The 27,645-nt window shown below is 44.6% G+C and overlaps 2 protein-coding genes across 7 annotated transcripts in view; one reads left to right on the top strand and one right to left on the bottom strand.

The window, feature by feature from the left end:
* The window catches only part of LOC146822122 (uncharacterized), a 517,517-nt gene that overhangs the window by 398,238 nt on the left and 91,634 nt on the right, over positions 1-27,645 (top strand). Inside the window, exon 2 of the transcript XR_014963236.1 lies at positions 15,160-15,279. The gene's annotated coding sequence lies outside the window, so the exon portion shown is untranslated. The remainder of the gene's footprint in view (positions 1-15,159; positions 15,280-27,645) is intronic.
* The window catches only part of MAPRE3 (microtubule associated protein RP/EB family member 3), a 767,705-nt gene that overhangs the window by 680,612 nt on the left and 59,448 nt on the right, over positions 1-27,645 (bottom strand). For all 6 annotated transcript variants that reach the window (XM_085613228.1, XM_085613226.1, XM_085613230.1 and 3 more), the window contains exon 2: positions 19,991-20,034. The gene's annotated coding sequence lies outside the window, so the exon portion shown is untranslated. The remainder of the gene's footprint in view (positions 1-19,990; positions 20,035-27,645) is intronic.

The raw sequence follows: 27,645 nt of genomic DNA, 5'->3' as shown, positions 1-27,645 counted from the left end.
AGAAAACCAATGTCCTTCTCAGTTGACTCACATCAAGGTAGTTAAATGTCATAAAGTCAACACAGCAGCCTTCTTTGATTTACCCATTTCAGATACCGGTGATGATATCCATGACTAGGCCACATATACTCAAGATAAGTATAGCCAAGCACAAGAAGACTACATTCCAGACTGTTTTTTATATTTTGTAGATGGGTTTTCCACAATAGATTAGGACACAGGTTTGAGACACACAGGTGCACTAGTGGTTAAAGCCATGCAGCATGACTCTTCAAATATATTGCTGATATCGAACAATTACCATTGCGACCTTGTTACTAAACTCAGGCTGCTGAACTAGCAGCTTTGGTGCTAGCGCTTAATCAAGGGGAAGGGGAAGCAATATACTTTGATTTAGCCTATATCACCACAACAGTGCAAAACGCTCCCTTTGCAACGCACATGCTATAGTTTTATTAGCTAGTGGAACATCACCACCTTCAGGCCCATTGGATGCACACAGACAAACATATTTAATATACAGATAGATATCCACAGAGAAGCCTGTGAAGCCCCAAGGATTGTTGCTTGTAGCCCTAAACTAGCTATGTTTCCCTTCGCACACTGCCAGATACAACATATCTCTCCAAATACGGCCGAATTGGTTTGTTTCCAACTTACATCAGATGATCACAATGTGCATACCCACCTGTACTGTGTGCCAGCAGGATTCATTAAACCCCACCATCAAGGTAATAGTTTCTATAATACTCCGACGACGCAAGCCCTCCACTGTAATAAGGGATGGCTCTAGGACAGTGTGACTGGTGCCACCACATTGGGCACTGGACTTCAGGTGGTGGGTGCCGGATCCAAGTATATTATGTTTCTAAAAGAATTTGCTAGCATTCCTTGCCTCCAGCAAATCACAAAATGACCGTCGGTTACTGTTTTTGTCAGCAAAAGCTTTTTGTTACTTACAGTTTTATATGTTAAACTCATAATATAAAGCAGTGACTTATTAACTATCATCAAAGAGCTGTAGAGATACTAAAGGGTATAGATTACAGCGATATATTTGGTATTCAGTCTTTCATTTTTCCAATGTTACAAAAAGTAGAATTAAATTCTTATTAATAAACAGAACTCCTAAACATAGTGTTACATTTTGTCAGTCAGTCAGTCAAAGAACTTTATTTCGGCTGTACAACCATAAAAGTACAAATAATTGTAACATTACATAGAATACAATTAATTATTATGGACAACAAGTAAGGGCTAAAAATAGTTGTACAAGATATCATTAAATGGATGTAGGATAATATGCTACATTTTTATTATATAGTTTGCTATCACCCCTACTACTCGACCCCCTAAAATTGGCGACCCTATGTGTCAAGTATACCCAGGATTTCCTAAGTGGAAAATTTAAAAACATTTAAAACAATTAGAATTGAAGCATTTTTAAAAAAAAATGTTTTAAAAGAAAAACATTAAAATTACTCGTTCAGGGGAGGAGCCAAGATGGCGACCGGGACGGCAGCGTAGACTCCCGGCTCCGTGAACCTCCGCATCCCGCACGAATATCCTGCCTGAGATCCTCAACCTGTGCTACGTGGTCGTGTTTCTGAAGGAGAGGGGCTCCCGACTGTGTGACTCCGAGGTTTCTAGCAGTGCTATCGCCGGAGAAAACTGCATCTGAACCTTGCGGCCTGTGCGACCCTGGGGCCGGGACATCGAGTGGGCGCCGTGGCCGGGTGGCAGTGCGACAACAGCGGCTGGTGGTGACTGGGTGGAGTCGGCCCACCGGAGCGGTGCCAAACTCGGCCTGCATCTCGGCGTGGTCATTTCTACTGCCCAGTGTAGCTGACCGAGTGCATGACCGGGGGCGCAAATCTTGGATCCTCCGGTGGCTGCCCCTGCCTTGCTGGTGAGCTGCCCGGCCGCCGTCCGTATCCTGCCCCGATCATTGCGGGCCGCCCCCGGATTTCTACGGGAGCTGGTCCGTGGTGGGGACGACTGTTGCCCGTGACCACGGATAGTTTTTTTTTTGCCTGCCCCCGGAACCCGGTCACCCGCGACGTGGACATCGCGACGCTTGTCCCGGGGTCCCGGCCCCGGTGAGGGTCGGGCATACTTGGCGGCCATCTTGGGTCGATGAAGCCTACCATCCTGTCCGCTGGGCCGCAGCGGGCCTGTGAGCGTACGATTTTTGAGAGTGTGGCGGCGAGATCACAAAGAGCTGAGCTGGGGTACGGCGACCTCCTCGAGGCTATTGGTACTCTTCATTCCTCCTTGGTTCATGGTTTCGTGATCTTGGGGAGTAAGCTCGATGGTGTGGCGTCGGAGTTGGGGCAGTGGCGGCCCGCCTGTCCGCACGAACACGGAGTCTACCCACACTGCGCGCAGGAGGACGCTGTGGCGGCCACCCCTGAGGTTAGTGTACGACTGGACGCCCCGGCCAGTATGCTACAGTGTGTTCGACCTTCTGAGAGCCTGATCTTTCCCGGAGGCGTCGGACCTGAGTGGGATGTGGTGGCCTCATCCCGTGCATGCCCTCCTGCGACCCAGAGACAACTCCAGCACCTAATGTCTGCTTTGGCTGCTTCTGCCTTCCTGAACCTTGCGTGCAGAGCAGATCCTAGGGCAGCACTGGGAAGCCTGTTTCCTCAAGCGGCGGACTGTGTTGATGCTCAGAGACTTCCACCCCACCTGTGTGCGTCGCTTCTCTGTTGTTGTTGGACATTCCTCTGCCTAGGAACATTGGGTATGGTGCTGGGTCGAGGGGTTGGCATGGGCAGAATTCCGAAGAGTGGTCAGGGATGAGGCTAGCCCCTCGGGGGTGGTCGCCTAGTGGACGGACGGGCTTGGGGTGGTGTGCTCTCCTGACATGGCTACTGGCACAATAGGTGCATAATGCTCCCCATCGAGGTTTGAGAAGTTTGTTTTTGTGCTGTTCCTTGTTCACTTTAGGGGAACCTTACCGTGCGGGAGGGAGAAGCCGGGGGTCTGTTATGAAGGCCCTCCTCCAGTTTATAAATACTTTCTCTACCCCCCCGTCTGGTGGGGGTCCTTTCCTACTTCTTTTTCCCTATTCTCCTACATTTCGGGTCTGGTTCCAGGGCGACAGGCACACTGCTGGGGGGGGGGGCCGTACTCATCTGCAGAGGTGCAGGGTGGGGGGTTGGGGGAGGGGATTCTGTATTCTTTCATCTTTTTTTCCATGGCCTCCTTTTTCTTCTCTGATTCTTTTTGTTTTCTTTTCTGGGATCAGCGTGATACACCTCCTTTTGCTATGCCTCGTTGCCGTTCCATGTGTTCACAACTTCCGGGGTGTTCTTGGGGAGTTCTGGCGGGTGACTGCGGGCGCAACTGTATACTATGTGTTTCCCCATCCTGATGTTCTTGTGTTTGCGCCATTGACCGAATAGATTGCTGTAAATCGCTAACGTTCATTACTCCGCATATCCGTGATCGTTGTTTTTAAAATTGCTTGTCACCTGATCCTTCTGCCTCGTTTCATCATAAAATGAAAACCTCTTTCTCCTGGTGCCCTACTTACGCTGTTCACAGTATTAGCAGTACGATTTTGCTCCCCGAAGTGCTGCCTGTGTTTCTACTTGTTGTTATTGCTCTGATTGCTTAGCGGCCGGCCCTGGGGGGTTGTAGGCCCATACTTGTTCTTCTTGAACTGTCAATAAAGGTTTTCAAAAAAAAAAAAAAAAAAAAAAAAAAAAATTACTCGTTCAAAAAAGAAGAAATTTCAAAGCATTTCTCTAGGTGAAGGTATGTACAAATATAGTACAGTAGCATTTCTAGTGGGAGAACACAGTCAAATTATTGCCCATCTCTTTTCCCTTTATGATGCCTCTACGTATGCACCACATCGCAAATAAAAATGTTGAAGAAGTGACTACAAATAGTGGATGTGTCTCATATTTAAGTAGCCTAAAAACTTCGATATAATTTCTAAGCCCCAGATTTCTACAAAGTTGGAAGACCCACTTGGATCTAGACCTTTTATAGGCAGGACAGAAAAACATAACATGGAGTTCTGTTTCTTCAGAACAAATGCACCTAGGACTATCTAATTTGATTGCTCCCTTCCATTTGTTTGTAAATGCACGGAGCGGGAGCGTCCCGTGCCTAAATTGTAAAAACAATTTCTTTGCCATGAATGGTTGAATACTGTCCAAAGCCAGTTCCAGTTTGTACTGTTGCTTGACATCCAGAAACCTAGATGTCAGGCAGCATGAATTCATACTCTGGGTCAACAGGGTAAATTTGTGTTCTTTAAAAGCTAGGGATTAAGACTTTTTGGGGATGGAGGGACAGGTCTCTTCTGGGGTTAGCCACATATCCGAGGCCACCGAAGTCATCTGCGGCGTACCACAAGGATCATCACTCAGCCCCACCCTCTTCAACGTCTACATGAGCCCCCTCGCAGCCATCGCACGCCAACACAACCTCAACATTATCTCCTACGCCGATGACACCCAGCTGATCCTCTCCCTCACCAACGACCCTGCCACCGCCAGAACCAACCTACACGAAGGGATGAAAGACGTAGCCGAGTGGATGACGAACAGCCGCCTGAAACTGAACTCAGATAAGACGGAAGTCCTCATCCTGGGATCATCACCGTCCGCCTGGGACGACTCCTGGTGGCCCCCTGCCCTTGGCAGCGCACCCTAACCAACAGACCACGCACGCAACCTGGGCTTCGTCCTGGACTCCTCCCTCTCCATGACCAGACAAGTCAACGCCGTCTCTGCATCATGCTTCAACATCCTACGCATGCTACGTAAGATCTTCCGGTGGATCCCCACCGAAACCAGGAAGACGGTCACCCAGGCCCTCGTCACCAGCCGACTGGACTACGGCAACTCCCTCTATGCTGGAACCACAGCCAAACTCCAGAAACGACTCCAGCGCATCCAGAACGCCTCAGCACGCCTCATCCTGGTCATTCCCCGACACAGCCACATCTCCGTACACCTGAGAAACTTGCACTGGCTCCCCGTCAGCAAGTGAATCACGTTCCGACTCCTCACCCACGCACACAAAGCTCTCCACAACCAAGGCCCAAGATACCTCAACGACCGCTTGACCCTCTACACTCCCACCCGCCAGATTCGATCAACCAGCCACGCCCTCGCCGCCGTCCCCCGCATCCGAAGAGCCACAACAGGAGGAAGATCCTTCTCCTACCTGGCTGCCAAGACGTGGAACTCCCTCCCCATCCACCTCCGCCTGACCCAAGACCACCTCTCCTTCAGGAAGCAACTCAAGACCTGGCTGTTCGAGCAGTAGCGGACCCCCCTCCCCCAAGCGCCTTGAGAACCTCCGGGTGAGTAGCGCGCTATACAAATGCTTGATTGATTGATTGATATTTGCCCTCCCCAGTGAGAGGCATGCACTTCTAATATATGACAGCCAAGGTTGATTTCCTGCTCCCAATATGGACATAACATCCATCAAATCCTCCCTATAGGTAGCTAGCTCGGGCGTGCTCCATAAGCGATGCCAGTATAGAAGAGGGCGAGAGGCAATTAGAATAGCTATAGGTCCAATACCCAAATCCATCCTAAGTGGAATTAAGGGAGTACTTTTTGGGAGTATTTTTTGGGAGGCCCCACAACTGCCTAATTAAGGTATTCTCTGTAACAGATAAAATACTGGATGGGCAATGTCCCCAAAGTTCAGCTCCATACAGTGAAGCTCCCCTTGCTTGGGTTTTATAGATTTCTGCTGGCGGGCCAACCGCTTTATGGGTGCAATTTTTGTGAACTTTCAAGATGCCACCTATTGACTGTGTTAATTTTAAGTTGGCTTTCTTTATTTGGGTCCCCCAGTCCATCTTTTCGTTAAGTGTAATACCCAAATAATCAAAAATGGACACTCTCTCTAGGGACCTACCCTCTATTTGGGGGTGTGGGCAATTGATAGTGTTGGCATGAAAGACCATATTTTTAGTTTTCTGGAGATTTATCTCCAGATTCCTCTTCCTGCATAATGCGCTAAACTCTTCCAGTACACGCTGCATACCCATTGGTGATTTAGACAGGAGCAGCGTGTCATCCGCAAACATTAAAGCTGGTATTTTGCTTTTCACTAGCCTTGGTGAATCTATGTCCTTCACTGACGGGAGCGTTTCAATTAAACCATTTAGAAAAAGGGAAAAGAGGGTTGGTGCTAAAACGCATCCCTGCTGCACCCCTTTCTCTACAAGGAAGGGAGCTGTCAGTTCTCCTTTCCTGCCATATCTTACCCTTGCGTAGGTGCCTTAATGTAAGCGCTTCAGCTGCTGGCAAAGGTAGACTGGCGCTCCCATGTCGTAAAGTAAACCCCATAGCTGGTCGCGCTGCACCATATCAAATGCGGACTTAAGGTCCACAAAGGTTAGATACAGGCTACCACCCCCCAAAATAACAGTTTTCCAATGGATCAATTGCAATCTGAAGATCTGATCGATGGTCGAGGTTTTGGACCTGAATCCTGCTTGTAAGGGAGTTAATACATTCATCTCGTCCATCCATGATTGCAATCGGCCCAATAGGACACGGGCAAATATATTTTGGGTAACATCAATTAGGCTTATTGGCCGATAATTTGCCGGGTTATGCGGGGAGCCTTTTTTAAAAATAGGAATAATTTCCACACCAGAGGAAGTGCCATACCTTGAAGGATGGCATTAAATAAAGTCTGCAAATAGGGTGCCCACACTACTTGTTCATTTCTAAACAGGTCACCAGGTATTCTATCCAACTCCGGTGCCTTATTTGGTAACATTTTGTCCAGCGCCAGTCTAACTTCTGCCAATGTACAGGGTGGTGGACCCATGTTTGGAGAAATTTGATCTATATCTATTGCCCTATATGCTACAACTTCATCTAGAGGCCTAGAATATAAAACTTCAAAATGAGATCTCCAAGCTTCTTCCCCCAGATTTGGTTCAATAGCAGAATTGCCTTCGGAATTACCAGTCTTGACTAAGTTCCAAAAGCCTCTCATGTCTCTAGTATCTAAAGCTTTTTTGATTGCTTCCCATTTTTCAGTCTCCCATGCTGCTTTGGCTTCAGCTAGGGATTTATTTGCAATGTAACCTGGTTACTTTGGTACTTTTAATGTCCTTATTCTTAATCCAAAGTAACCATGCGCGTTTGGCTTCCCTACACGCTTTGTTATACCAGGGATGTTTGAGTTTAGGGTCAGGATTGTAGCTATTACCGCAATTATAAAAAAACTCCGCCAACTTTGAAAACATATCCTGGTGATTCCTACTTAACAACAACAAAGATTCAGGGCCTTGATGATTTTCAGACATATCAAAAGCAATCTCTATAAAGGGAATAGTTTTTGTGTACAGGGAAGCTATTTTTTCGGTGGATGCTACAAATGTTCCCCAGCGTACTCTTCTACCTCCTTCTGTTGCAATTAAATTTGGGACAGATTGTGTTGGCGAACCCCAATCATCCTTAAGTTGGGAATAGGCTATCTCTAACACCAATGGATTATGATCACTTTCACGTCGAGATTGGACCGAAGAGTCCCTAATTCTAAACCAATTCTCGACATCTACCAAGATGTAATCAATTGTAGAAGCCTGTCCCATTTTATTAAAAGTAGGGTTTCCCGGACTATCAGAGGGGAATCGACCATTACATGCCCTAAGCGAATGGCTGAATGTGAGTGAGTTCATGTGGAGAACAAGGGGGGTCCACCCCCTTATTGGGTAAATATTGCATTCAGGGATTGCCCAGACAGAGTCTTCCTCGCTTGTAATGGTGGTGCTTATGCCATTAAGAGGTTCAAAATGACAATTAAAATCCCCTCCAATGATTACATGTACAGACCCCGGTAAAGTGGGGAGGAAGGAGGCCAAACGGTCCAGGGTCTGTGTTGTTTGCCCCATCCTCACCGGACGAGAATAAATATTAATGACAGCCAACTTAAGTGAGTCATCAAAAGAAAGGACGATACACAAGATGTCCAGGGAATCCGTGTCTATCAGCTTAATAGTACAACCCAAATGTATGGCAACCCGAATACAGAGACCCCCTGAGGGTCTCCCCCTAGGCCCCTGGACAGCTGGAATAGAGTATGCAACATATCCTGCTCTATAAAGTAGTAAAGTAGACCATGTTTCCTGAAAGAGACATAGCTCATGTGTGTCAATATATTCTCCCCAGTCGGGGACGACCATTTTAGAAATAAGACCTGCTATGTTCCAGGATAAGATCTTCGTATTCTGCGGATCTTTTACTGTATTAATCTGTATGTGCAGGGGGCCCACCTCCTGGTGAGACACTTGGTGGGGAATCCCCTCCAGTCCCTGTGCTGTACCATAAGACTCCCCTGGAGTATTAATAGGGGCACCAGAGCTGCTAAGTGCCACTATAACCTCACAAGTGTTCATAGGAGGGTGATCCACAAACTCAGGTCTTTCACAATTTTGATGCTCAACTGACTGATTAACTGTACATACTGTTTGTTTAGCTGTAGGATCCAGTCAATCAACCAGATCTAGGCTACTGTATCTGTTACTAACTGGGATGTTGAAAGGCAAGGTGATTTCGGAGCCCCGACCCATGTTTAGCAAGTTTTCAGTCTGGGCTCTCATTTTCCACTTTTTATATACACTTCCCATTCTTTCTAACAAAGGACTGGGAGGATAGAAGTAGCCTAGGGGGGGGAGTCTGAATGCCACTATTCTCCCAAGGCAATCCCGATTTAAGAATATGTTGAACCACCCTGATGTCCCTAAAGTTGATCAGAACACAATCCCCCAAAATATCTTTCCGCCTCTGCCCCAACCAGCTAACCCTCCGAGCGAATAAGATTTCACTCTGTATTAGGGGTGGGAGAGGTCTATGTTTGTTTAGCCAAAAGATAATTTTATTTTTTAATTCAGGAAAGGACTCCCCACTACCTATTGCCAACTCTGGTACTCCAGCTAATATGACTACATAGGGAGTAGAAGCTAGAGGTAGGTCTATACGTGGGAGGGTAGGATTTGTTGTCCTTAAGTTAGATTGGCGTGTATTCCCGTTTTCTCCTTTGCAATTACTGGATAAGTTATGTTCCACTAGCAGATCGAAAGTTGTTGCCATATTCCTAGAGCCATGTGCAATATCACCAGCTTGTGTTGCCCCATGTTGGAGAGGGACTGGGGCTACGACTTGTTGGGTAAGGGGGATAGGCCCAATTGGAACATTTGATACGGGTAGATCAGTAGAGACAGGTGGAATCACATGTTTTCGTTGGTGAACGGAGGCCTGATCTAAAGATTTAGTAGTTTCAATAGTATTTAAAATTGTATCTATTTTACTCCCCCAAGAATCTACCAGCGAGGTCAGCTTCTCTATACGTCTCATTACAACTTCTAGCTCGGATTTTATAAGATTTTCAAAGTGAGTTTTGAGCTCCTTAACCAAATTTGACGCCCATATTGGTGGCTCCATTGATTCTGTACTACTTTCGCCAACCACGTGACCCTCTGTCAGTTGCTTTGGTGCTACCCTTTATATATGGTTCGCTTGCTTCCCCCCCCTTATGAGCTTGTTTCCGCTGACCACCTTTCCTATTTGCCCGCCCCGTGTCAGTTTTACTTAAATTTTCAAGGATTGCGTTTTCTTGGGCAGGCATTAAATCAGGAGTGATCAAGAGATTTACTGTTTGGGGAGAATCAGAAGCTCCTGTTTCCTGTTGGTGTTAGGGAGAGGCGTCTCTCTGTGCGTTCTATCTCACTGGAGACAGCCCCAATTGCCTGCCGTAACATTTTATCGATAGCTGTGGGTTTCACAATGGGGGTTCGCACAGATGCTTTCTGTCAAGTATTTGGCCTTATAGGCAGAGGGGTGCTATCCCCCATACTTGTGTAAGAGCTGGGCTTCCTCGATAAAGGGAATACAGATAAAATGATTGATCAATTGGGTATAACAGACAAACTCCCTACAGTACTTCAAATACTATAATCCCAAAACTTCACACTTTAAAACCCCCAAAAGCTCTCCCAAGTTCAACTGAAATTGGCCAATGCCCAGTCATTAAGCATGGACACTCACGTAACACAACTTAACAGGGGGGTGGCCCAGCCCAGCCTCGATCTGTCTCGGACGGGCTCAGATGGGCACGCCCTTGGCCCGGGCTTTGCCCGGCACGTCCCGCGCTGCAGGGGTAGAGGCTGCGCTTTATGCGCGGAGATGGTCCAGTGCCTCCCCCTCGTCAGCAGGTCCCGAAACACCTGTGGGAGTCGCGTTGCACCCTGGATGATGTGGTCCTCAGGGTGATTGGGCGGAATGCAGCAACAAGGTAAAGCCTCCGAAGCAGGCGTTGGCGGGTGTCAGTGCCCGCAACAGGAAACAGCAGTGTCACCAGAAAGAAGGCAAAGAGGCAGCAACAGGTTACATTTTAAATGCGGAGTTGTTATCAGTATGGATGACATGCGACTCCTACACCTTGTAGTTCTCGGTCTTATGAAATATTTATTTTACATTGATTTACGCGTGGGACTGATTGTCTCTATGTAATGTGTGGTGTGGAGTGTTTCGACACCCTACCCTGGTATTAGTGGAGCTACAGAACTAATTAAATGCATCTGAGAGAGAGTATATGGAGTCTTGAGGGGCACTGTTAAAGGGTGGTAGTGAGGGAATCAGTGGCAGAGGTGGTCATTGGGGAGCACCTATAAACACTGTCGCACTGGCCGCCACCAGTGATAAAGTCGGACTTTGTGTCCACTGTGATGCCAAGTTTGCTGCTAATTTTCTGGTTACGTGAGTTAAGGTCCTGGTGGGTCATTCCTGAGGGAATTATATTTGACATTAGCACATACTGTCAATAATATATTTTCCCACCTCACCACTTTGACACAAAAGCTATCGTTAGCTTACCACCCCCAAAGTAACAACATCCTGGTGAGCTTCAACAGCCTACTAAAAACAAAATAAGTTAACTGTGTGTTACATTGGAAAAGAACTGGTTGTACCGCCTCCCACTAGCACTGTTAACTTTGAGAAACACCTAAGGCTCAGACCACCATTTGACCCCACATCAGATAGTGACAGGGAGAAGGATGAACACTGTTGTGTTGCTAGATACACATAGGTGGCAGACTGGGAGTGCACCTGAAATAGTACAAGCTGAAATGTCTATTTGTCTCAGCAAACACAAGTGTCAAAGTTTGGCTCTAAACAGGGTACACTAACTGCCACGCGCATCAGTGCCCCTCCAGCTGACACCCCTTCAGTGCATGACCAACAGACACCATTGCCATTGGAAACTCCTATTTGCATCAGGAATTTTTCACCAGTGGAGAGATTCTGACACCACAGTAATTGCAGTGACAAATGTGCAGCTACAAGCAATAGATCTCTTTCTCTCTCCAACATCTGCATGGCCCTAGCCTTGCCATCCATCCCTTCAGATACCGAGCAGTAAAAAGAGGGGAGAGAATAGAAGTAACCGGAGTAAAGCCTCCTTCGACCACTTCAACAAGAAACACTTATTTTAAAGTTATGTACCTTAATTTTTTTCCCTGCTCGGTGCACTAATACAGATGTTTTTCGAGCTTGTCTATTTCCATTTATTTTATCCTACATCAACTACTATAAGTATGCGCATAACAGTTGATAATGATACTGACCATCATCCTCTCCACACTGTTTTTTTAGAAACTATGTGGGTACCAGGTACCAGCACATGCACAGTATAGGCACATCTACATTTTACACCAGTTGTTATTTATGCTCTCTCATCCCCCACGTTGCCGCACTAGACAAATTGCATTACCGTAAAGAGGTATCTCTCCAAGCATTTACACACTGTCTACTGCACCTTTTTTATTTTGAATAAAAGCACAGCTGCAACCAACACTCTGTAGCCCCGTTGCTGTACAAGTTAAAACAACTAGATTTGATACCATCCCTGGAGTAGAGGTCAAACAAGGTCAGATGGCACCAAAGGAAAGACCTGACTGGGGAATCTGGCTGGAGCCCCCAACAGCTTTGTGGGTCATCACATTTCAAAGCAGTCTAGCGTTGACATGGAAGCTTATAGCAACGCCTGTCAGCACAATGAGTGTACCTTTTGCAGACGTTTCTGGATCCAGTCTAGCGCTTAGGAGGATTCAAAAGTGTGAGGAGCTAGCAGCTGGAAGTATCCATCAGAACAACAGGCTTATTGAAGTTTGAATATCAGTAACACGATTGCACTTGTGCACGCTATTTTGATATCCAACCGAATTTCCCCGATTTTGCTGTTATTCGTATTTTTTTCAAATTTTATACACGTTACTCATCCTCTCCTGTTTTTTCTCTTTCTGTATCCATTTTGTGTGCGCTCGTTTTGTTTCATTATATTTTCTTTACCAAGTTTTAATGTACACAATTTGTGTAATGCTTGACCTTTTATGTCCTGAGGCCCCAAAGACCAGTGGACCGACATGTATTTAAAGCTGTGATAAAAAAAATGCGTACAGATGTCATGATATTAGGTACTTTTATATGTTAAATACAAGAGCCATATTTCGATTTGATTATTGTCAACAAACTTGTTTTACCCTGATGAGCACCAACCGAAAGCCATTTATTTTGAAACACTTAAATGTCTAATATATCTAAGCCGTTAATTGCAACACAAGCTTTTCTGTACGGCAAGTTAAATAATTTGCAGGGTAAAAAACTAGCAGCTAACACCTACAAGTTGTTGTAAGAAATATTGTTAATTTTACCATGGCTATTATAATATTCCATGCATACCATAAAGCCTTACATTAAACATCCTGCCGATCAAAAAAAAGCAATTTACAACTTTTCTGGGTACATCCCGGTATAGACCCCATTTATTTATTGATAGCGCTGCTTAACAGTTCAAACCGACACTGCCGTAGATAAGGTGGGCTATGATTTACAGCACAAAGGACATTAGATTAGTTTGTCTCGTTCCAAAAACCAATAAGGGTGACATTAGAAAGTGTAGAATAAGCTGTTTAGAGAAAAGAACAAGGATAAACAGACACCTGAAATGCTATACCGCAGACTATCTAGAAAATATCACATAAAAGGGAGCAGCCTCGTAGCAGGAGGCATACATGAGCCCCTTCAGTGGTGAATATTTAATATGTATGGACTTAAATTTCAAAAAGATGCGTTTCTAGTTTTACTATACATAGTATAACTTCTTAGAATACAAACAATGTCGGGGGGCGTGGCTTGGCGCCAGAGTGAATGGCGGCGCCCAGGTGAAGCTCCGTGGTCCACCGGGAAGACTCGGCGCTTTGCCCTCAGCTGCTGCTCGGCTGAGTGACTGCATTGCTGCCTAATGGCTCGGAGCGGTTGTGGGCTCACTCTTGACTTCTACGGCGGCGCGGGAACTTCAATGTCATCAAAGTGAGTTCCTCACCGGCTCCGTATCCTGCGAGGCCGCCATTTTGTACTTAGCGCGCGAACGCGCGTTCCCTCAGACTGACATCGGAATGAAATATGTCTTCTCTAAAATGAACCTGCTCAACATTTCTTCGCTGTTTAAGGCATCTGGCAGCTTTTTCTGTGAGGGATTTGTGGCGTTATAAAGCAGGCAATCTGTATCTCTTCAATGACAAGTTTGCTGGTACCTTCGTGAGGAGTCTTTTGAATGTGGGGATATTGCAGCTGTGTGTAGGATTACCTCTGTCCAGCCCATTACAACGAGACTATGCAACGCTCAATTCACTGTGGTCTCTTCCTACATTAAATGCTGGTGGCATGCGCGATATCGCTTCTTCTCTCGGCGCTGGTATGGGCTCCTGGCTTATTTACCTCTGTTTATACTTCACTGCAGTTTTAAAGAAGGCATGGTGATTAGCTACCAGCGAGCGCTTCTCCTTTTCAAAGGCTCCTCTCTTTCTTTTTTGATGAGGCTCCTCCATGTCCTGCGCCTGGTTTTTTGTATCGCTTTCCTGTCATACTACCACTGGTCTGATTTTTGTGCATAAAGTTTTATGGGGAGAATAAAGGTTCCACCTTCCTCTTCCTCTTTCTCCAAGCCAAAGCGCATTTTCATAAAGAACTCGAAGATTTTTACAGAGTTCTCCAAATTAGAAGACTCTTCAACCTCATTTTTTCCACGCCTGGATACGACAATGGAGCCCTCGCCTGCCCCTACCGTATCAGTGAAATCAAATACCAAATGCCTAAAGAAAGACCCACCTTCGCCGCCTAAACCAACCTCACCAGTGTCATTGGAGCTACTATTGGAGGAAATTAGGGCTCTCCGACCCTTCATGGAAGAAACCAACACCAAACTACAAGTCTTAACAGACACTTGCTCTCAGTTGGAGGCTAGAGTATCATCAGTTGAGCACAATGTATCCTCCTTTAAAGACACTTGTGTTACTGTCTCTCATCTACACTCTCAAGTTTCGACACTCCAAAAGCAGGTTGAGGCTTTGGAGAACCGCAGCAGACGCAACAACCTACGCGTTTATGGCCTGGAGGAGGGCCTTGAAGGGACGGACTCTCTTGCTTTTTTCAAGTCATTCCTTCCTAAATTGCTTCACATGCCAGAAGGGACGGCCCTTAACATTCAACGAGCGCACCGCTTGGGCCGTCCTCCAGCTCACACTATGCCTGCGTCACGGCCTAGAGGCGTCATCTTGTACTTTCTGGAATATACGGATTTGCTAAAGGTTCTCTCAGCAGTTCGAGATTCTCCTAAATTCACATGGTCTGGATCATCTTTGTATTTTGCGCAAGATTATGCGAAGGCTACTGCTGCCAGACGCAAAGCTTTTCTGAATATGAGAGCCGACCTGCGCTCCTTGGGAGCTAGATATGGTCTCTTCCATCCATGTCTTTTCAAAGTCACATACAATAACAGAACCACCACCTATGAAGATCCGGTGCGCCTACAAAGTTTTATCAATTCATGCAAACCTAACGATATGGACTCCTCTGGTTCTGCTTCCTCTCTTTGAGTGTGTAAAATGGTTCTTTCGTTGACATATTGACTTAATGTTTCATTTTTCTCCTCTCAGAAGTTTGATAATTTGTTTGGTGATCCTTTGACTCTTAGTGCTAGTATACTTAAAGAAATTTTTGTCATGTTTTTCTTCTGAGATTATGTTTGGTATTGTTTTTACACCTTTTGATATTTGTCTCTTTGTACGTTTTAATATTGATTCTGTTTTCATTGTTACAGATCCCTTTCACCTGCTTTTTGAGTCTTCCCCGGCTTCCCGTTTTGCCGATCCCTGGTGCATCGTCCATTCCATGTGGTTCCACCCCCCCTCCCGTCTCCGCTTGGTATGTCCCCATGTAGGTATGTTTCCCTTTTGTTTTCTCACCCTTTTTGTTTTTTTTCTTCTCCCTTATTTTTCTCCCGTCAATTCTTTTGGTTTTTCTCCTTTCCCTTCCCCTTTACCTCTTCTCATGTTTGTGTGCTTGTCCGCATATTTTCATGTTGATTTATTATTACTGATCGAAACTTTTTGCTCTTATGAGGATTGCATTCTTCTTTTTTCCTGCTACACTCGCTTCTCAACTTCTTTCCCCTCTCTAGCTCCTTACTCCAGTGTCTTTATTTTTTTCTTATACTCTCTGCCTTCTGCTACTGCTTTTGCACTTGTCTTTTGTAAGAATTGCATCTCCTGTCCTCCTGACTCCATGTTTCTCTCTACTTCTTCCTTACTTCTAGCTTACGGGGTCACCTCCGACGTTGTTGCATTCTATTCTCCCTTTCTTGATATGGCTCTTACTTATGACCACTTGTTTTCTTTCTTTTTCTTCAACATGTTTCCACTAATCCTTCTTTTTTCCTTCTGTACTCTCTACTTTTTATGGGCTTTTCTCTCATTGGATATGTCACTCACATTTTTTATAAATAAGTTGCTATTATGTCGTTGAATATATTGTCATGGAATGTGAAGGGTATTAATTCCCCGATTAAGCGACAACGGATTCTGTCACATCTTGCCAAATTGAATGTTGATATTGCATTCCTCCAAGAAACGCATTTAACTGAGGTTGAATCTGTTAAGCTTAAGCGTGGTTGGGTGGGTGAATTGTTTTTCTCACAAGGTGATGGCAAACGCAATGGTGTGGCAGTTCTTTGTCGCAAGTCTCTTCCCCTCCAGGTTATCACCCATGAGTCGGATACTTCTGGTCGTTGGGTCTATGCTAAGTTGTCACTTAGAGGTGTTCCAGTCTCTCTTCTCAATGTTTATGGTCCTACCACAGGTGAACCTTCTTTTTGGGCCGATTTTTCTCCACTTTTAACTAAATTTATGGACCACAACTTTATCCTGGCGGGGGATTGTAATAAACCTCTTGATCCCTTTATCGATAGGGTGTCCAAAGCCCCTTATGTCCCCAACAAGCCCCACAAGCTGTTTAGCCATGCTATTTCACAGCATAAACTAGTAGATTCCTGGCGCCTTTCCAATCCAAAGTTGCGGGAGTACACTTTTTATTCTCCATGTCACCGCTCCCAGTCACGACTTGATTACATCTTTCTTTCCCACAACCTCGCTCAGTCACTCCTACACTCTGAGATAGGCCCGATACTGCTCTCTGACCATGCTCCCGTCCTTACAAGTGTTGATGTACTCCCTAAAAATGTTGGCCCTAGGAGGTGGCGTTTCAATAATTCCCTCCTCACAGACCCCAAATTTACAGCCACCTTTACTTCTTTTTTTGATGAATTTTTCCTCCTTAACGATGACGATACTCTCTCTGACCACACTATTTGGGATGCTTTTAAGGCAGCAGCACGTGACTTTATTATTAGTTACGTTGCGAACAAACGTAAGAACGCCCGAAGGTTTACTAAAAATCTCCTTTCTGACATTAAAACACTGGAACATGCGTATTTTACCTCACACTCTGCTGACAGCCTGACAGCCCTGATTGCAGCAAAAATGAAGTTTAATGAGAAGTCTACAGAAGATGCCTCCTTGTACCTGCTGAAATCTACTGCTAAATTCTATGGGGGTAGGAACAAAGCAGGAAAACTCCTAGCTAATTATTTGAAGATTAAGCACAATAAGTTAAATATTGAATCCATTTACGACTCTGATGATAATTTAAAGCATATGGATGTTGATATTCTTGCTGAATTTTCACGTTTCTATGAAACCCTGTATACCTCTGAAACCCAGTCTACCCCCAGCTCCCTTGCTCGTTTCTTCTCCACCATTCATACACCGGCTGACTTTCCTCCAGATCTTTCCTCCTTAGAATCGGAAGTCACACACCAGGAACTACTTACTGCATTGCAACATCTCAAACCCAACAAAGCACCCGGTCCTGATGGCTTTACTGTCGAATTCTACCTTCACTTTTCTAAACTACTGATCCCACGACTTCACTCTCTACTTCATACCTTTATTTCTTGCGGTGCCTCCTCAGGGACTTTCTCCGATGCCCATATCTGCCTCATACCTAAACCCGGAAAGGATGCACAATATTGCAAAAATTACAGGCCCATTTCTTTAGTCAATATTGATTACAAGCTCTTCGCTAAAACATTAGCGATTCGACTGGACCACCTTCTCCCAGACCTACTAGGCGAGGAGCAATCTGGGTTTGTTAAGGGTCGGTATATTACGGACAACACTAGACTCTTATTTAATATCCTGTCAAAGTCCTCACGCTACCAGCACTCACTTGCGGCGATTGCCCTTGACGCCGAAAAGGCTTTTGATCGTGTTGAATGGCGCTATCTCTTCCACACTCTCACTTGGTTTGGTTTTGGTCCTAGATTTATCTCTTTAGTTTCCCTGTTATACTCTCATCCTAGAGCGGCAGTTTTTGCTAATGGTCAAATTTCCTCCTATTTTGACCTAGGTAGAGGCATTCGCCAGGGTTGCCCCTTATCCCCTTTTCTTTTCAACCTTGCTTTGGAGCCCTTCCTTTCCAGGTTGCGTCAAAACCCTGCTATCCATGGTTTCCAGATTGCAGATTCGCATGTTAAACTCGCTGCTTATGCAGATGATATATTACTTTTTCTATCTAAACCTGCAGAGTCCATCCCTGCTTTCATGACTGAAGTAAAAAAAAATTCTTTCCTCTATCTCTGGATATAAACTTAATCATGATAAGTGTGAGATCCTTCCCCTAACCAAATTTACTTTCAAGCAAGAATTTATTGAATCTCGGTTTACTTGGAGTCCGTCCCACATTAAATATCTAGGTCTATATATCACCCCCTCAATCTCAGACACTATTTCTTTATGTATGTCCAAATGCTCACAGAAGATTGCAGACTTCACGACAAGATGGCATCCTTTATTCCTCTCCTGGTGGGGACGTCTTGACACTATTAAAATGATGATATCTCCTATTGTTCTATACACATTCTCCAATATTCCGGTCCCCATTCCAGTGAAATTCTTTACCAAGATTAACTCAACGTTATCCTCGTTTTTATGGAACTCCAAAAAATCCAGAATGTCTCGGGCTAGGCTCATTCGTCTGGCTTCTGAAGGTGGTGTCAACTTTCCTGACTTCCCTGCATACCAGAAGGCCTTTTTATTGCGTCAAGCTTCCCTCTGGTTACAAGATTCCACTTCCCCCTGCCCTTTATGGCTTAAGGTTGAGCATACTTTACTCTCCCCATTCTCTTTTGCAGAATATCTTGCTTTTTCCCGTAAGCCCTCGTTGATTCCCACTCCTATTCACAAGTATACTCTTAAGCTCTTACTATCAGCTGCTCCTGGCCCTCCTATGACCGTGGCTGATTTCATTTCTTCCACTATCTGGCATAATAAATATCTCTTAATTGGTAATAAGCCCTTTTACTGGAAATCATGGAGAACCCGTGGTTTGATTTGGATTTCGCAGCTCTTTTCCGGTTCCACCTTTGTTTCTTTTCCTGACCTTTGTTCCTCCTTTGGCTTACCCCAATCCTTTTTCTCCAAGTATCTTCTCCTCAAGGCTGCTGTTCTGGAGATTTATCTACGACTTTCGGCCTCTTCTCCTCCCCCTATTTCTATCACCCCTATTGTTCGACTTCATTCTCTCCTTCGCACTGCCCCCAAAGCATCTCTTCTTTATAAATACCTTCACGCGCCCGAGTCACTTAGACCTAAATCCAAGGTTGAACTTCATTGGGAAAGTGACCTCGAGATAGACTGGCCGATATCCTTATGGGACAAAATTTGGACAAAACTACGCAAAACTTCCAGAGCGGCTTCGTTGACACAATCCCTATTTTTTATTTACAACAGGTTACTTCATACTCCTTCTACACTACATAAGCGGTTTCCTACTACCCCAGACAAGTGTTGGTCATGTGATGCTCCCAATGCTACCTTACCACACATGCTATTTCTTTGCAAACATGTACATGATTTTTGGTTACAGGTGTGGGCCCAAATCAATGTTATTTTTCATACTTGCATTCCCTTTTCTCTTATTCACCTTTTCCTGGGCAGTCTGTTCACTAGCTGGAATAATGTAGATATGTCTGCTCGTATTGTTGACTTGCTATTGGCTGTCGCTTTTCAGCAGATTACTGTCAATTGGAAAAATGCATCCAACATTTCTTTCAAAGCGTGGTGGTATAATGTATGTTATAACCATAGACTCGATAATGCATTTGTCTTTCCTGTTCAATTGGCAGCTAAACGTGCAGACTTGTGGCTCCCCATTACGTTATACTTAGATAACTGTGCTGCTCGCTCTTCCCTTCCATCGCCTGCTCAACAAGAAGTTCCCAAGCCCCCATGATACCCTTTTCACGTTCTGCATATTTTACCCTGCTGTTTTATTTTTATGCTCTTTGTAATTTATTGGTTAGTCAGGATTGATACAATTTCTTTATTTCTTTTTAATGCCCATGTTCATTGCTTTTGTGTGCAATTTCTCTTATTCGTTTCATTTGCAGTCCCCCTCCCCTCCCCTTTTCCTACCCCTTTTGTCTCTCCCTCTCTTCCCCTATTGATATTTTGTATTGCATTTTCCTGTTCATGGTTTAATAAAACTCTTTTGAACTAAAAAAAAAAAAGAATACAAACAATGTCATTCCTTACCTCGTACAGTTGCTGCCACTGCTCGGTCTCCAAGAGTAGAGTTACTGAAAAAAAGTAGGACATATGTACAAAAATCAGATAGAGCAATAAGATATAAACCATTGGTTTCTAGGCATGGTACACTTGGATAGAAAAACAGGCTATTTTAAAGACTGTACCTTGGACAAACAGGAATGCATCCATAACCCATTCACAACTGTTCATTTATTAAGTTCGTTCCGGTCCCTGGTCAAGTCATATTAGGCAGAAGTTCCACAAAAATATAAATACCAGGTACCACACTTCAGTTTGAAAGCAACCAAGGGGAGAAAATAAAATCATTTTTATTTTAGAGTGCTTCATGGGTAGCTGACCAGCATGATTATAACACGGTAACATGACAAAATGGATATGGCGCTATGGGGCGATGTAAAAGTGGCCAATTTGTTAGGACTTCAGCCAGGGCAAAGACTCAAAGATATCACACGTGCTACAGATATGTCCATGCACATAGTCTGCTGCAATGCAAGAAGTCTACTGGTGTAAAACTAGCCTTTAAATGACCAAAGTGTGAGAGTAGAAGGATATCCATAACGTACTATAAGGATCTGTTGTTGTTAATAAACTGTTGGGTAACTAACCAAGAAGCACTGACATTACTGGAATCAAAATATTACTCCCTCCACAGCATGCGTACATGGGACACTATACAAGTGTAATAAGGTACAAATGAAGTTTTCAACAGTGTCCTTTTTCAGGATATGACATGGCAGATGTAAAGCCTCTTGAGACACTTCAATACATGTAACCTTGGATATCAAATGGTCAAACCCAGTTCTAGCAGAAAATAAAAGTTTGTGTGGTAAGAGTGGAGCGATACAGCTACACCACTGCTAGTTTGTGCTACATTTCTCACCAGGGTGCTACAGATCCCTGGGCTAAAGGAATACTGTCAAGATCCTTACCATTACAGATTTCATCTTCCCTTAAACGCTAAGTGATTGGTTGAAACGTTTAACTGGCACATTGTTTTTCTTGACTTGTAAGGGATGTTCAATCCAGGATCTTTACCAAACAATGCTGTATTTAAGGTGAAGTTATACTTTGACCAAGAAGATAGACCAGTCTTGATGGATTACATTAGATTAGCAATACAGAAGAGGCAACTGAGAGTCCAAAATGGTACCATAGTTGCCTGCAGCATAGTGACTATTACAAAGGCGGATATGAGCTGCCAAGGGCACTGAGTGAAACTGAACGCCCCTGGATAACATAGGTGACCAGCTGAGGGGGAGGAGGGGGGGGGGGGGGTCACCTGTGTTGCTGACTGTGAGGATTTAGGTGCCTGAATAGGACACTGCATCCCCAGACACAGAGGACCCAAGGCTGGAAAAGGATTTATATGCTGGGGCTTTGGGCTGCACCCTGCACAACTCAAGACTGGGAGTGCAGAGGCCCAGCCACAGAGCCTGTAGAATGCCACATGCAGTGTGCCACACAGTGTGGAGAGACTCCACAAGCAAAAGAGGGGAAATGTGTTCTGACAATGTTGTTCCTCAATGGAAAACAAAAGAAAAAGAAGTGGAGTGGAGTGGGAAAAACTTTATGCATGGGCTATGCTGCACAAGTGTTGGGGGTCACTGGCACGTCTTCAAATTGGAAGTGGATGGGACTAACCGGGCATACTGGTGAGAGGTGTGCAAGGCCTCTAAACACAGTTTGGAATGACACAGGCTGCTAGAGTATTGGAGTGCAAGGTTCTAGACCCAATGAAACTGGTGGTCGGAGAGAGAATGGTGGGACACTAAGTTGTCACGTAATAAGAGGCACTGTCCTAATTGAAATTTTGAACACTACCCTGGTATAGATCATGAGGTGAATAGGCAGGTTAGTGACGTGACCATATGAAACTTTGTTGAATTGTGGGTGCACATGTATGGAATACATGGCAGCAGCTGCAATGGAGAAGCCAAGATCAACTGAAGCGGCCCCTGGCTGATCAACCCAGGGCCTTGAATGGTGAACAACAGAGTTCAAGTGACATATGGAAACATTTTACACCAAAGTATATGCCATACTCAACATGAAAACTACTCAAACACAACATTGATTCAGTTCCAAAAGAGGTAAACTTGCTTCGCACAGATTAGAAGAAGCTAACAAGCAGAGTCACTGAAAATGAGTCCACCCTGGAGTCGATACTCCCCACTGTATGAAATACAGAAAAAAGAAAAAGAGTTAAAAGGAGCAGTTAAGCAAGAGACTGAAAACAGGAGATCAGGAAAAAGCTTTAATACCTATAAGGGCTTCCATTCCTTTCTGGTGTGAACTCCCCTTGTCACCACTGAGGAAAGTGGCCAAAGAGAAAACGTTGGTTTTGCTGAGGTTGTTCTAGTACTTGGTTACGCACCCTGCAATACTGCATAGAACATTCTTTACAGAGATAGTTTATTGTCGGATTCAATATGTGCTCACAAGAGAGAGCATAGCCATAGATAATAGCTTTTCACCCTTGCAGGGTGTGGGAACCCCAAACATGGAGGCATATTATGTGGCTGCACTGCTGATATGGCAAATGCGGCGACTCTGATGTGTCTGGGATCAGGACGGACAGTGGATGAAAGTCATACTGGGTAGGAACTTCATTCTGATAGTGTTGCTAAATAAAACAAAATTCTTGAGTCCATACCCTAGGGCTGTGAGGCGAGCACCACTGGAGTGAACAGGCCATGAAAACAGGATTGGAATTGGTATACACACCAGTGATTCCCTTATGGGGTTTGCCACAGTTTGAGAATCGGTCTAAAATTGAAGATAACAAGTTATGGCACAAATTGGGGATATGAGTGATGGAGGACCTATTTTCAGGAGGTTGGTTTCTCTCCTTTGAGGCAGTCAGAAAGGAATCTGACCCGCGTGGGGACTATTTATGATGTATAATGCTATTGTGAGTGTGGTGAGACAGTCCTGGACTGCAGAATAGAATGAACCTGTAGATCAGAGCAGTTTACTAAACCTACAACACTTGAGAACTGCAGACATGTCGTGACCCTACTGGTTCTGAAGAACACACCATTATTTTGCACTAATATGACACAGCTGAAACATTATTGGGAGATGAAATTAAAGAAAGAGAATGCAGACGAAAACACTGTGGCACTAGTCTAGGATACACAATGAAGGTCAGTAGGAATCACCAGTTAACTAAACTTAAATATTTACAGCATATGTATTTGTCACTAGCATGGAGAGCAAGAATGTACCCGGGGCCTCTAACTCTTGCCCAACATACTTGCAGGCACAGGTAGAACTTTCACCATAACGCATGGGTTTGCCATAAAAAAAGCAATACTGAACAAACATATTAGACTCAATAAAAGAAGTGTCTGGTAGAACAAAGTATGGTGCTTGATTCCTTGGTGTGATTGTTGGGTCAAATGATGAGAACCAAGGAAGCTAAGCAGATATATAAATGCGTAAACCTTGAAGTAATATTAGCCAAAAGGAATGTTGCCATGGGGTGGAAGGTATGTATAACACCAGGAGATTGCTAACGGATGTTTGGAAGTGGATCATAGTTAAAGTGGCCATATTGTTTATGCCTAGATCTCCACGGTGTGCAGTTCCTTAAGATAGGTAGAGGTGGTCAGGTCTGTGAAATAACCTCCCTTTGGAGGAAGTGCCTTCACACACCGAAAGAGGTGCCATGCTTCATCATTTGGGCGTGCTCCTCGTCGGGCCTGTGCTGCAATGCCCGACAGGCACCCACGAATGGGCTCTTTGAGGGAGTTCTTTTAGATAAAGCCGTGAGGTGCGTGGGGGTATGTGGATTCGAGTGATTAGTGTAGTGGAGTGCAAGAAGTGTGTTAAAATAGGTTTAGAAAAGCCCTAATTACTTAATTGTATTCGTGGGGCTCGCTGACCTAAGTGAAAACGTCTGAGCGCTCATGTGTACATTTTCCTTCCCTTCCTTCTCCCTTGCACTTCTTTTCTGTGATAAACATTAAAATAAAGTTGTTAAAAAAAAAAGTCAAGATCACAGTTTTGGATGGAGAGAGATATGAAAGTTACATTACAGAGCAGAGATCTACAGTTCAGGAGGGCAGGTGTGATGCAATGTGTAGGACAGGGGTGACTGGGTTGAGAGAGTGAAATTGCGATTCTCCTATTTACATGACTAGAGAATCTGGATTTCATTAAAGACACAGAGGCTATCATTATGCATTAATCCTTTAATGCAGATCACAAGCAGCCGCACTACATCACAAAGAGAAAACAGTTCTAGAATGCGATGAGCACAGGCTATAAATGGCATGAGGGACAAACAGACTGCCTCTTTTAAATGCAACAAAGCAACAAAAGTTCAAAGGAGAGATCCAACTTGATCTTGAAACTGAAGGTGGAGAGAGTTCCGAAGGATGGGAGCAGGACATCAGGCCGAGCTGTCTGAAAATAAAGGTGAGAATGTAAGAAGGTCATGAGCTACCGCAAAAGGCAAAATATAAGCATATGCATACGGTAATACAACAATGCAAAAAGTACTCCGTCCAAGGGAGGGACAGGTGGGATAATGATAGCCTCCGTGTCTTTAATGAAATCCAGATTCTCTAGTCATGTAAATAGGAGAATCGCAATTTCATTACAAGACCGGAGGCTACATTATGCATGTTGGTAGCCCTGAAGGACAACATCAGACATATGCTCAATAGGTTTACAGTAGTGGTTAGCGAAGGTTGAAGCATTTGACCAATCAGCAGCTTTAAGGATATCATTCAACTTACCGCCAGACCAAAAGGATTTGCTTGCCATAGCACCTCTGAGAGAATGTGCTTGGAATTTAGAAAGGTCAATACCAGCTAGGTTCATAACTGACTTGACCCATCTAGCGATGGAGGAGGAAGCAACTAGTTTAAAAGGTTTAACAAAAGAGATAAGGAGTTGTTTAGCATCTAAAGGGCGAAGGTCTTTCATTCTCAAGTCATATTCTTTCATACAATCCACGACACACAGCCTTTTGCAAAGATCAAAACGAGGATAGAAAATAGAGTCTGACATGGTTTTAGTTCTTCTAAATTTATCAAATTTAACCCCAAACATATCATAATGACTATAAGAAATATCTAGGCATTTGACATCTGAAACTCTACGGCAAGAGATTAGACATAAAAGAGTAGCAAGTTTAAGCGAGAGGTATTTTCTATTAAGATAAGCATTATCGGGCCAAGAAGAAAAAAGCTCTAAGATAGCTTTAGCATCCCACATGGACTGGTATTTAGATCTAGGAGGTCTTTTCAGTCTAATGCTTTTCATAACTCTACAAACGTTTTTACCTACTGTCTTATTGTTGACAAGGGAATGTCTAGCGGAGATTGCTGATCTGTAGCAATTAATAGATCTATAGGATAACCCCCTGTCGAATTGTTTGACAAGAAATGTAACTATATTGACGATAGGAGCTTCCATAGGATCCAGGTTCCTCTCCATGCACCAACAAACCCATTTTTTCCAAATGTTATTGTATCTATAGTCCGTTCCGGGTGCCCATGATTCACCGAGGAGAGTGAGAGCAGATGACGGAAGGCCAGACAATTCGTTGGATTGCCTGACACTTTCCAAGCAAGAAGGTTCAAATTCCCTGAAGTGACTAGGTGATGATCTTCTCCGTCTGCGTTGGAAACCAGACCCTTTCTCGCTGGAATGAGGAAGGGGATGTCGCAGGAAATTTCCAGAGTAGTCAGGAACCATGCCTGAGACGGCCAAAACGGGGTTATCAGAACCAAGGAGCATTGGTCTTTTCTGACCTTCTGTAGGACCCTTTGTATCATAGCAAAGGGAGGGAAGGTGTAGCCCTGAAGGTTCGACCAGCATTGGAGAAAAGCATTCACAGCCAGAGCACCCGGGTCTGGCATCCAGCTGAAATATTTCGGAAGTTGGAAAGTCAATCTGCTGGCAAACAAGTCCACATCCAGTGGACCCCAAAAATGAAAGAGAACATTGAAAACATGCACGTTGAGTTTCCAATCGGTGAGGTCTGAAAGGCATCTTCAGTTCTAATCCGCAGAAAGGTTCGACTTTCCGGGAAAGTATTCTGCCTTCAGAGAGATCTTGTGTTCTAAGCAAAACATTCAGAGTTTCTTGGCTAAAGCGGATAGATCTTCAGATTTGGTACCGCCAAGGCGGTTGATATAAGAGACTGCGGAGATATTGTCCATCTTCAGGAGAACAGATCTCCCTTGAAGAGAGTGTTTGAACTTCATTAGTGCGTACAGGCCTGCTGTAAGTTCTAGGAAATGTATGTGACTGGAAGATTCCGCGAGAGACCAAGCGCCACCAGTGTTTAGCTCGAGGAGGCGAGCACCCCAACCGTGGAGGCTGGCATCTGATTCCAGAATAAATTCCGGGGCAGAGCCTAAGATAGCTTTCTTATTCCAGGCATCCAAGCTCTCCAGCCACCATGAAAGTTCTGACCTGGCTTCCTCGTCTAAGGTCACCAAATCTCCGTACCAGAGACCACACCTGAGAGCCTTCCCTTTTATTCTTTGAAGGGCACGGTAATTCAGAGGGACCGGAAAGATAGCTTGGATGGAGGAGGAAAGTAGGCCTAGAAGTCTGGCTAATTCTCGGAGGGTTAGAGATTCTTGCTTAAAAACATACCTGATCTCTTTTCCAATTTTCGCAATTTTCTTGGTAGGGAGAAGGCAGTTCGAGGTATCTACAGTGAAGCCCAGAAATTCTAGTGACTTGGAGGGAGTTAGGATAGATTTTTCCCCGTTTATAATAAAGCCAAGACTCTCGATAAGCTCCATTGTAGTATTAAGGTCTTTCAAAATTTGAGAGTAGAGTAGAGTTGAGACATGATGAGGATGTCGTCTATATAAATGATGAGGCGAATACCCCTCTCTCTCTCAGAAGAGAGACAATAGTCCTCATGATCTTGGTAAAGCACCAAGGGGCAGAGGAAAGACCGAAAGGAAGAGCTTGGAATTGGAAAAGGCGATTCTTCCAAGTAAAGTGGAGAAAGGGTTGGTGTTCTTTGGCCATAGGGATGGTAAAGTAAGCGTCTTAAGTCTAGTTTGACCAACCAATCTCCTTTCAAGAGAAGGTCCCTGAGAAGGTGAATGCCTTCCATTTTGAAGTGTCTGTAAACTAGGAACTTGTTTACTTCCCGAAGGTTTATGACTGGTCTCCATCCTTTTTCCTTTTTTTGAACGAGGAAAAGGGTGCTGACAAAGGTTTTTAGTGACCATGGAACTTGTACGATAGCTCCTTTTTGAAGCATTGAAGAGATTTCCTCTTCCACAATCTTCTGATGTTCTTCCGAAAGTGTTGGGGGTTCTGGGGGTCGTGATTGAAAAGGAATGTCTATAAACTATTTTGAAACCCTGTACGGTTTCGAGAACCCATGGGTCTCGAGTTAGCGATTCCCATATATGGTAAAAGTATTTTAGTCTGCCCCCTACTTGGGAAGAAGCGGAAGGAAGAGGAAGACTTACTTTGAGGGTTGGAGCTGTTGGGATTTCCTCTGGATCTGTAGCCTCTGTTTCGTGGACCTCTCCTCTACCTCGTTGTCGATAGAATTGCCAGTTGGATGGGTAGAAGCCTCTACCGGTACCTCTGAAAGTTGAGAAGGGCTGTTGGTTGCCACGGCCGGAAGAGCGGCCGCTTCTTCCAGCCTG

This window comes from Triturus cristatus, chromosome 6, assembly GCF_964204655.1.
Source record: "Triturus cristatus chromosome 6, aTriCri1.1, whole genome shotgun sequence".
NCBI lineage: Eukaryota > Metazoa > Chordata > Amphibia > Caudata > Salamandridae > Triturus > Triturus cristatus.
Note: the sequence above shows the minus strand (reverse complement) of the source record. Positions and strands in the feature narration are given on the sequence as shown.